Raw genomic sequence first — 12,517 nt, forward strand, 5'->3', positions numbered from 1 at the left:
ATCAACTTAATGAGATGCATGAAACAAAAATGTGATATCAACCAAATGGATCTTTCTTTTTTCTACGAGATAATTGAATAATTGAATTTTTAAGTTATTATTAATGAATTTGATCCCTTATCTCATTTCAAACTTCTCGAGTAAAAAAAATGGAAAAGTCAATCCAATAATTAAGCCATTTGTTTACTATTTTATAACATAACCAACTGCTCGTTCCTTTTTGTTTCCTTTTTTTATATTTTTCTTTTTGTTTCCTTGTTTTCCTTCCTCCTCACCACTTTTTATTTTGGGTGTGTTATTTACTTATTTATTAGTACTACAGCGATGAATTTCTTCCCAATCTTTGATATTGTGAACAAGTATGGTCAATACCGTCATAATTAAGGTCATAGAAAACTCAAAAATATAGAGATTGCAGCTGAAACTACAATTGTGAAACATTTTTTAAAGAGTAAATAATTATACTGAGACTCTCTGAAAATGTTGTCAAATTTCTTCTTATACCTCTTTTTTCTATTCTCACATTAATTTCTCTTAGTTGTTTTAAAATACGACAACTCTGTAAATTAATTGCTTCATTTAAAGTAGACTTTTGTAAACAGTAAAAATAACAGAAAATTATGTTTGGTCTCAAGAAGTATAATTTACTTTTTTATATAAAAAAAAAACATTGTTTTCCATTATTGGTTCAAGAATAAACACATAATAGATAACTTTACCGGTTCAACATTACACAGGAGAATAGATCAGTTACATTTGAGACAAGCATACACATGAAGAGTATGAGGCAAGTGGAAGACCTCACCAAACGCATGAGGCTACACTTACACACAAACAGGTTGGTTTCCAAGGAAAACGTTGGGTTTTTTTTTTCAGAGGTTAAAAAAAACGTACGAAATGATGGGTTTTACTTGTTTGACCGTGGAAGATATTATTGCAACACCATTGGGAAACATCAAACATATCAACACTATTTTTGCTTTTGCCTACTAGAGTTATCTTACGTACACATAACATAGTTTTTGCATATCCTCACACGCATTTCTTGTTTTTTCTTGTTTTTGCGTTCTGTTTGGCTGGCCCCATATATCGCCTCAAGATTCCTTCCATTTCTTTGTAAATGATCAAATAATCACACTTGACATGTCACTCAATATATATTTTCAACTATATAATATATTATATATTATTAACACACCACCATGGTCTCGTCAAGTCTTCAACCCCACCATGCCACATAATAAATCGACTCCACAATGTAACATTATTCATATTCATGTATACGTGTGACATTACTAACGTTAATCATGTACGTCTTTTTGGTGTGAACATAATGCGTACAACATATATACATTTATTGTCTGTCAAGAAAAGAAAATCAGTTTTGACTTGTCGTTTGCTTTGTACTTTGTTCACGAACACTGGCAATGTCATGATTGTATTTATCAACAATTAAATTGCGCCTTCATAGTGATTCATAATTTATCCCACAAAATTAAACTAGCTACTTAAACATAAAAAATAGTTATTTATGGGGAAACTATTAAACATATATAGCTATAAATGTATATTTAAATTAATTTTAGTTATAATTCTTATGTTAAAGCATATGTCATGTTAGGTAATTAGGTACGTACAAGTGGATCCGAGGGATAGTGTAATAACAACCGTTAAATATTCACAGAACTTTACTCAGTGTATTGGCTAGCGATACAGTAATTATAATATAGTAGTGGGTAATTTGCATCATTTTTTAAATTACTCCATTTGATTTTTTTATTAGATTCAATTTATTAAGAGTACCCCTACCATTAAATATGTCCTTTATTTATTTATTGAAGTACCCCTAGCATTAATAAAGTCCTATAATTAATGTGTTTTAGAAGCTGATTAATGAATTAAGAGAAATAATTTTAATAATAGATATATTTGTAAAAATAATATTGCAAGAGACATCATGGACTATGTCTTATAAAAAAATTAAACACCACTTCTAATTTGATTCTTATAAAACGGATCGGAGTAAATATTTAGCATTATTACATTCATTTTTTTATTTTTATTTTTACCCTAAGTAAATTTGTTTAATTTATATGTTTTTAATCCTTATGTGAAATAGCGAATTTTGATTTTGGTATTTGAATTTTTTTCTTTAATTTTCAACCCTTAAGATTTTCAAATTATTATTTTGACATGTGTTATCATGTTATACTTATTAATTGTTTATGTATTTAACAATATCTCAAGTGACCATCTCAGGTGATAGTTACTAGTATTTCTAGTACCATGTCAGCTTGTGACATCTTTAAAAAAAAAATTCTAAACTCTTAAAATAATTTTTATTTATTTATCTTAAAATGAATGTTAGAAATAAAATTAATGATTTCATATTGTGGAGGGATACCAAAAAAAGTATTTTATGGTGATCAATACAATAATTTACTTATCTTACAAGAATAAAAAATAATTATTTCATATTTTAGACAAATGAAAATTAAAAAAGAAAATACAGAAAACAAAATTAAAATTCACTCATTTAATATAAATTAAAAATATATTTAAGTTTACATACAATATTAAAAGTCTAAAATCATTCGTGATTACAGAAAAGATATATAATAAAGTTTAATATTTATGTATTAAAAGTTTTATATTATTATTCAATCACAAATTATCATTTAAATTACTTTTAGATAATTATAATTATTTTAAAAGTTAATAAATTTAATTATTATATATGATGGTTACGATTAAATGACTTAGTAAAAAAGTGTATGCTGTAAGTGTATACCTTTTTTTCTCTGTACAATATTATATTAAAATAAATTCTGAAAAAATAATGTTAACAAAAGGAAATTCGATAGTACGTAGGATTAAATTGAATATCATTAAAGTTCAAGGAAATTTATTCTAAAACAATTAATATGCCAAAAGCCTAAAAGGGAAATTGAGATTTGTTGATAGATAAAAGAGAAAGAAGCTTAATATATGAGGTTTGATGAAGTTACTTGTTGGGCTTACTTAATCATGTCCAAATCAAAAGGATGATCATGATCCGCTGGAAAAAAGCAGAGTGTAAAGAAAGGAAATGCTAAGGAAAGTTTTGAGAAAAGATCCTATCAAAAAAGGACTGAAAGAAAGATCTCGTTTTCATTGGCCAGAATCTCAGAAGCAGAAGAGAGAGAGTGAGAACTGAGAAGTGCATCGTTACGTTACAGTTCAGAGTCCACCCAAAAAATAAAAATAAAAATAATAACTTTTACCGTTACCCTTTGAACTTTCAACCCAAAAGAAAAAGAAAAATACTAAGAAAAGGTTGAAGCAGAAATGGACAAATGGTGAAGCGCAAAATTGGGTTTGGTTTGGTTTGTTCGCAGAAGGCACACGCGTGAGGGATCAGGTAAATTCAGACGAGAGAAAAGAAAAGGAAAGGCTATGACTCAGAAAGAACGGTTTCGTTTTCAAGTATTGAGTAACGGAAGCATGACATGCACTTCTCATTTATTCCTTTCATTAATTAATGGCTTTTTTAGTACTACTATTTATATATGTTTTTCTTTTTTTCTTCTAAAGTTAACTAGATGGAGTATTTGACAAGGGTGTGACGTAGATTTCAGTTATTACTACTTACTAACCTTGGCTGGATAGAATTGTCAAATAAGAAGAATGGTTTAATGAAAAATAATTCTAAATTCTGGCGTAATATTCTCCTATTAATCTTTTTACTTTCTTTATATAATAAGAATATCTCCAGTGTTTTTTAACAAGGAAAATTAACGTGAGTTGAGTATTTGAAACTCATTAGAGTTATATCAAATTTTTGAGTTGTATAAGCACTTATGAGGCTATTTATAAATTATTCATAAATGAGATTCTCATGTTAATTAGTAATAGAATTTAAATTCATGTTCTTGTAATATATGAGTTTAATCTGTATCAAATGGATTAATCTTTATTGGTAATATCTCAAATACTTGATTACTTAAGAAAATATATAAGGTAGATGGGATGATTAAGAGGAGAAAAAAAAATAAATGATATATTCAATCCTCTATCTAACAAAACTTTTATTTATTGAAGCTTTGTCTAGTTTGGAAAAGAAAATGAAATATAAAAAAAAAAAGTGAAAATAAGAGAAAGAAAGAAAAGTGAGATAATTTTTAGGTCGTTTGACTAAGAAAATAAAAGAAAAAGTACAAAGGTTTTATTTTATCTTGTTTGAATGTGTAGAAAGTAAAAGGAAAAATAATGTATATGTATAATGATAAAAACATGATATTCAATTTGATAAAATTGTGTAAAAAAAAAAATTGATATTTTACTTACACAATATCATTTTCTTGTCTTTTTCACCCAAAGTGGATGGATTGTCATATAGGTGGGTCCAATAAACTTATTTGCAATTTCTTCCTTCGTGTTGTAACACAATGCCAAACAAAGGAAGGAAATCATTTTGCTTTTTTTTTTCATTCTCTTTTCATTTCATTGCTTCATCTTTCACAAGTATTAGACACATGCTAAGTGAATTCTTTTCTATAATTTTAGACTAAAGTTTATGACTAATCATTGGTCCAGTTTCGTTGGATTCAAATCCAAAAACTTTTTTTTTTGTATCAGCAAAAGGTATATTTCGTTATAAGAGGAGACATAGGGTATCCAAACCTATATACAAGTGTAAATGTTGTGAACCTGAATAGAAACATAAATGAAGAATGCAGTAGCAAAGAGAAGAAGGTAGAAAAGCTTAAGACATAAGAGAAAACTTTGCTTATATTCTTCTTATTTCCCTTTTGTTAATACAATGCATATATATAGTTATATGTGGTCACTACAGGACAAAAGTCACTAACAGAATCCTCTAGGCACGCAGAGGAGCACTAACAGAATAATCCTAATGCACTACTGCTAATAACAAAATTGAGCACTACTACTACTTACATAATGGAGCACTACCAAATAACTGGAATTGTGCCAAAATCCCTTAAACATAATCCTTCAAGTGTTGAGGTGTTTTCTCTCTCCTAACATTCTCTGGCCCATCAAAGACACCTTGTCCTCAAGGTGTTGGGACTACAACCATGATTTCAAAAGTAGAACCAAGATCCTAAATTAAAATGGGTGAAGGAAAATAGCTCAAGCGCGAATGCAGGTTAGTGTTGCAGAAGAAAATCCATTTGACGGCGTCAATAATGGCGTAGAAGGTGAGGAGGAAGGGTTAGTCGAGCTCCTTGTCCCTGACCTTGGCGACGAAGGTGACGAGGGGGAATGAGTAGAGGTCCGAGGGGGAGGATGCGACGGCTGGGGTACTGCTTGCGGATCCAGGGGATGGGAGCCCAGCGGCGACCAGAGGACGTGTGGGGCACATGATGCTTACTGTTGGCAGGGAGGTGAGGAACAAGCATGAGTGCTTGGCTTTGTTGCATCAGTGCAGGGCATGGAAGCGGAATTGTCATAGGCAACGGCATCGGCATGGGTGCATGTGTAGGGGGTGCCTGCGTAGAAGAAGAAGATTGAGGGTGTTGACTGATTAATAGGTTATCCATTTCTAGGAGAAGGACATCTAGTTTGGCAGCCTTGGAGGCTTGGGTGGCGGCAAAGTGGGCAATGGCGGCCTCGAGTCGATCAAGGATGGGGTTCAGGTTCCGCCATTGGAGCTCAATGAAAACACCAAATGTTATGAACCTGAATAGAAACAGAAATGCATAATGCAGAAGCAGAGAGAAGAAGGTAGAAAAGTTAAAGACATAGAGAGAAAACTTTGCTTATATTCTTCTTATTTCCCTTCTCTCAATACAATGCATATATATAGTTATATATGCTCACTACAAGACAAAAGTCACTAACAGAATCCTCTAGGCACGCAAAGGGAGCACTAATAGAATAATCCTAATGCATTACTTCTAATAACAGAATTGAGCACTAATACTACTAACATAATGGAGCACTACCAAATAATTGAAATTGTGCCAAAATTCCTTAAACATAATCCTTCAAGTGCTGAGGTGTTTTTTCACTCCTAACATTCCTTTCCCATCAAAAACACCTTGTCCTCGAGGTGTCGGGACTACAACCATGATTTCAAAAGTAGAACCGGGATCCCAAATTAAAATGGGTGAAGGAAAATAGCTCGTGCGTGAATGCAGGTTAGTATTGCGGAAGCAGAGCCATTTAACGACGTCAATAATGGCATAGAAGGTGAGGAGGAAGGGTTCGTCGAGCTCCTTGTAGCTAACCTTGGTGGTGAACGTGACAAGTGGGAATGAGCGGAGGTCGAGGGGAGGATGTGGCGGCTGGGGTACTACTTACGGATCTAGGGGATGGTGGCCCAGCGGGCGCTGAAGGACGTGTGGGGAACGTGGTGCTTGCTGTTGGCGGGGAGATGAGGAGTAGGCATGGGTGCTTGGCTTTGTTGCATCATCGCAGGGCATGGAAGTAGAATCGGCATGGGTGGCGGCGATGACATGGGTGCATGTACGGGGGGTGCCTGCGCAGAAGAAGAAGATGGAGGGTGTTGATTGATTAACAGGTTATCCATTTTCAAGAGAAAGACATCTATTTTGGCTTCCATGGAGGCTTAGGTGGCAGTGAAGTGGGCAATGGCGGCCTCAAGTCAGTCAAGGATGGGATTCCATCGGTCAGGTTCCACCATTGGAGCTCAATGAAAGCACCAAATGTTATGAACCTGAATAGAAGCAGAAATGCAAAATGCAAAAGCAGAGAGAAGAGGGTAGAAAAGCTTAAGACATAGAGAGAAAACTTTGCTTATATTCTTCTTATTTCCCTTCTATCAATACAATGCATATATATAGTTATATGTGCTCACTACGAGACAAAAGTCACTAACAAAATCCTCTAGGCACACAGAGGGAACACTAATAGAATTATCCTAATACACTACTGCTCATAACAGAATTGAGCACTACTACTACTAACATCATGGAGCACTACCAAATAACCGAAATTGTGTCAAAATTCCTTAAACATAATCCTTCAAGTGTTGAGGTGTTTTCTCTCTCCTAACAGTAAATCACCCATCATTCCCAAGTTTACAAGATATTAATAAGTGAATGTAAATATTTCATAACCTATGAAATCAACAGAAATACAAACCATGTCAATTGATGTTAATAAAAGTAAACTCCCAAAGCGCTAGCAACCCAAACGTAACATGATCCACATTAAGTCTCCACCAATTAGCATTATTCTTTTTTAATTACACGTGATATTCCTCGCTTGCCAAAATAGCACAAGTCCCTACAATGAAGGGAGACGCGAAAGTTATCACAATCATGCATCTTCATAAGGATAATAAGCTGGGCAACCAATAAATGTAGCCAACACCAAAAATTCAATGATCTTTATTCAACCAACAACCAAATTAAATTATCATACATAGGATGTCCCATGCATGCCAACAAGATAAAGAGACACACACCATTAATGATTAAATATGAAACTACAACTTGTAGGTCTGGTTATATCACGAAATTTGCTTCACATAGATCAAATGTTCACTTGCCATTGAGGGAAGGTCCCAACCTCAGCTGCGATTTTCCAACCAAAACCAAGCAAAAAACATGATATATTGTATCAATTTGTCTTTCTAAATTTTGCTTTTTAAAAACACAGATTACATGCTTTCCAGATATTCCTTGTGATTGGCGCCCAAATAACCATTCTCACTTGACCAATTAGATATGAAGAGTGGCTACCTTAATGTTGCAGAAAATGCAACTTAAGAGATAAAGGTAGCAATGTTGATTCATCAAGCCAAAGAGAGCAAAATGACCAAAATTCTTGGATACAGAAACATAAAAAGAATATGTGTTCGACAGTTTCAATGTCCAGATCACAAAAGGGCAAGATAGTGAAGATAATTGGATTCCTCTCTTATTAAGTATTTCTTGCAAGGTAGTCTATGCACTACCAACCTCCAAATGAAGCATTGCACTTTAGGTGGGATGTGCATGCTCCAAATTTTAGAGAAGATGTCTTGTGCATGAGTGTCCTCAACAACTTCATATATAGCCCAATATGTTGAATTTGTTGTATATTTGCCATTGGGTTCAAGAAACCAAATCCATGAATTATTTGATAAATTTGGGATGCAATATCAGGCTTTCTATGAAGATCTATACAAACTTCCTCCTCCCACGCAAAGTGGGGTCATTCTAAGTTCCAATTCCATAGACCATTATCCCAATAACCCATACTATGAAGATTATCATATTTTTGGTTTGATAATGAAAAAAACCTCGAGTAAGCTATAGCTAGAGGATTTTTTTCCAACCAATTGTCAAGTCAAAATATCACTTTGCTTCCATCACCAGTATTCCATTTGAAATTAGAGACAAACCAATTTGGTGAATCATTTTCACCACATATGGCACATAAATCACACCACCATATAAATGATGAGTTTGGCACATTCCCATCAAGAAGGTCTCCCCAGCCCCCATATTTAGATTCAATGATTTTGACCCATAAGGCATCTTGATGGTAAAATAAATTCCATTTCCACTTGCCTAGAAGTGCTGCATTAAAATATCCAAGATATTTTTATCCCAAATCCCCCATGCTTCTTTGGCCTACAAACATTTTTTCAACTCACTGATAACTGCAAAATCTGAGTTAATTTGATAGTCAATTTTGGCTAATAATGATTATAATTTCTTCACTTTAATATTGATTTTAATGAAATAATGAAGAAATTAACATCTTTGCAATTTTTGATAAGCAGAAGTCAAAAGTAGAATATTTCAAGTGCTTTAGAGCAAAATTGATGCAAAAACTGAATGAAAAATCCTTGAAAAAAAGTTGGAAGAATTGGATAGCTCCCTTAGCGTGCAATCCAAGCTTAACGCGAAGAAGGTCCACGAAGAAGCCCAAAGGTGTGCTTAGCGTGAGACCTCGTGCTAAGCACAAAATCAGCGTGAAAAGTAAGTTGCATTGGGCCTATAAAAGGAGTAGGAAGCAGAAGGAAAATACACACCGAGTCTTAGAGCTCTCTAGTGAATAAATCCAAAGCCTGAGCACCTCTAATAGGGGAAATCCTCCTTCTTAGCCATTCCCCCTTTTCTTTCCTCTAGTGATCTAGCCCTTTCTTCCATCCACATTAGCCCATGAAGTGTAAAACCTCTCATGGTTATGAGAGACTAAACCCCCCTTGTTGGGAGGCTGGCAGACCAAACTCTTGCAATGTAACTCTTTTGCATTATATATTTAATGCAATCTTGTTTCTATTATTCTTCTTTTTGCTTTTTTGTTTGTTATGGCCTAATCATCCATATAACTTTTAGAGGGTAATGCATTGAAAAATAATTTTTTTTTCTAAAGAACTGGGGAAGAGTATCTAAATAAATTCATTGGTAGAAATAGATTGTTGTTTGTTTTTCCTAATTTATGCATCTCTAATCTTAATGGGGTTTATTATTTTTATCTTTGCAGAGAAATCTGGGAGAAAAGAATAAATAAATTAGGCTCTTCTTGTGGGAAACCAAAGATAGAGTGTCTTAGTAGATGTGGGTGGAAACATGAATTTCATTAGATAGAGAAAATCATTAACATTACATTACAAGTACTTTTGGCATGCTAGGTGTCAACATTATCAAATTTTGAATTCATATTTCTACATTTAAATTATTGTTTATTTTTTCTAGTTATTTCTTTCTTTATCTCTTACTCCAATTTTCACACTTACAATCTCTTATTTCTTCTACTTCTTCTAATTGCTTAAAAATTAGGTTTGTATCACGTTAAGTACAATCAAAGTCCTTATGGATTTGACACTCGGACTTCCGAGTCTTTTACTACTTAAAACGAATTGGTACACTTGCCAACGAGTTAACAAGTTTTTGGCATCGTTGCCGAGGACTTTGGTTTACGCACTTGGTTGTTACAAACCCCAATTTGCGGACAATCATTCTTGATTCTTTTATTCTTTATTTAATTTCTTTTTTAATTCTTTTACCTTGATAATCTACACGACAGTGTTTCTTTTTCTTGTATGCAAGGTACATTTGCTAGGAAAAACCTTGTTCCCTTGAATCTAGAGATCGAAGTGACTTGCAGAAGGAACAATGTTGCAAGAAGAATGAGAGAACAACAAGAGGTACAAGTTAACCAAGGAGAGAGATGACCATCATCTGGATGTCCACTCTCTCTCATGTGACCAGTCCATATCCCTTCTCTGAAGAACGCATATTGGCAAAAAATCGTCCCTAGAGGATGACGCTAGAGGACTACTTTAACTCTACTACACCTCAATACTTCACAAACATAGCCAGACTGGATGTTTAAATGTCCAACATCACATATCCACATTCCATCATCTAGTTGGTCCAAGGGAATCTTTTCCATGGCCTACTGAGCGAAGACTCGTACTTGCACCTTGCCACATACATCAAAATCTGCAACATGGTGAAGATAGCAGGAGTGCCAGAAGACGCCATCCACCTCAACTTATTCTCTTTCTCCTTGGTTGGTGAAGCAAAAAGATGGCTTCACTTATTCAAGGGGAATAGCCTGCGGACATGGGAAGAGGTGGTGGAGAAGTTCCTAAAGAATTACTTTCCAGAGTCCAAGACCGCTGAAGGAAAGGTGGAAATCTCATCCTTCCACCAACACCTTGACAAATCATTGAGTGAAGCACTTGACCGCTTCCATAGGTTACTCTAGAAGACTCCTACACATGGGTTCAACAAGCCGATTTAGCTCAACATCTTCATTGATGGCTTGAGATCCCATTCCAAGCAGTTTCTCGATGCATCCACTGATGGGAAGATTAAACTGAAGACTTTAGAAGAAGCTGTGGAGCTGATAGAGGATATTGCAATCAGTGATCATGCCATCCTCCGTGATCGAGCCTACACACCCACAAAGAAAAGTCTTCTTGAGCTTACTTCTCAAGATGTTATGTTGGCTTAAAACAAGCTCCTGACCAAGACCTTGGAGAGACCCTCACAACAACTCTGAGTAATCTCCCTTAACAACTGCATGCAGTGCAACCTTCTTTATCTTCAGTCATGCACATTGAGGGATGTAACATCTGTGGTGGTGCTCATGAGTCAAGCTCGTGCATGGCTCAAGATGATCCATCTAACAAAGTCAACTACATGGGCAATCAGAATCATCAAGGATTCCATCAAGGAGGACCACCAGGATTCGATCAGAGAGGAAATTTCTCTTAGGGCCAAGATTGGAGGTCCATCCGATCAGCCTCCCAACCAAGAGCCCAACCTCTATGAAAAAACCACTAAGTTGGAAGAAATTCTGGCGTAGTTCATGCAAATCACCTTGTCACACCAAAAGAGCATTGAGTCAGCAATCAAGAATCTAGAGATGCAGATGGGCCAATTAGCTAAGCAAATGGCTGAAAGACCCACCAGAACCTTTGTGGCCAACACTGAGAAGAATCCTAAGGACGAATGCAAGGTAATTTTCACTAGGAGGGAAAGTGATGAGAAGGAAAAGAGAATTGAGTAGAATGTGAGTGATGAGGAAGGAGAAAAGGAAAATAGAGAAAAGGGAGAAAAAGAAAAAAAAAGAGTAAGAAGAGTGGTGATGAGGTCTCAACCACAAAGACCCAAACTAAGAGCCAGTTAGCTCAAGAGGCTAGAAAGGAGATACCCTCAGTCCCAGTGAAGAAAGTTCCATATCCCTTGGTGTCATCCAAGAAAGACAAGGAGTGATACTTTGCTCGTGTTCTAAACATCTTCAATAAGTTGGAGATCACCATTCCCTTTAGAGAGGTTTTACAGCAGATGCCATTGTATACCAAATTCCTAAAGGACCTCCTCACAAAGAAAGGGAGATATATCAACAATGAGAGCATAGTGGTAGAGGACAATTATAGTGCAGTGTCCCAGAGGAAGCTACCACACAAGCTCAAAGATCCAAGAAATGTGACCATCCCAAGCTCCATTGGGATGTGTCCGTAGGGAAGGCTCTCATTGACTTAGGAGCAAACATCAACTTGATGCCCTTGTCCATGTGCCAAAGAATAAAAAATATGAAGATAGCTCCTACAAGGAAGACACTCCACCTAGCATACAGTTCCATCACAAGACCGTTCGGGGTAGTTGAAGACGTCCTGGTCAAAGTCCGCCAACTCACTTTTCGATGGACTTTGTAATCATGGACATTAAAGAAGATGTTGAGATTCCCTTGATTCTGGGTCGTTCATTCATGTTGATTGCAAAGTGTGTTGTGGACATGGGGAAAAGCAACTTGGATATGAGGGTGAAGGACCAGAAAGCCACCTTCAACTTGTTTGAGATGATTGAGCATCCCAGTGATAGCAAGACTTGTTTTAAGGTGGAGGAAATTGAGAAAAAAAAAAAACTAACCTTGTTGGGTGGCACCTGAATTTTGTGTTTCTAGAAGAAGATAAGGCCAAGCCAGCTGTGAATCCTGTAAACTCTTCTAATGTCTTCCTAGGGCCAAAACAGGTTAGGACTCGAGCCACTTCAGACATTCCACCAGCTCCTCCACTAGCGATCCCTTCTTCAGACATCTC

Source organism: Glycine max, chromosome 19, assembly GCF_000004515.6.
Source record: "Glycine max cultivar Williams 82 chromosome 19, Glycine_max_v4.0, whole genome shotgun sequence".
Classification (NCBI taxonomy): domain Eukaryota; kingdom Viridiplantae; phylum Streptophyta; class Magnoliopsida; order Fabales; family Fabaceae; genus Glycine; species Glycine max.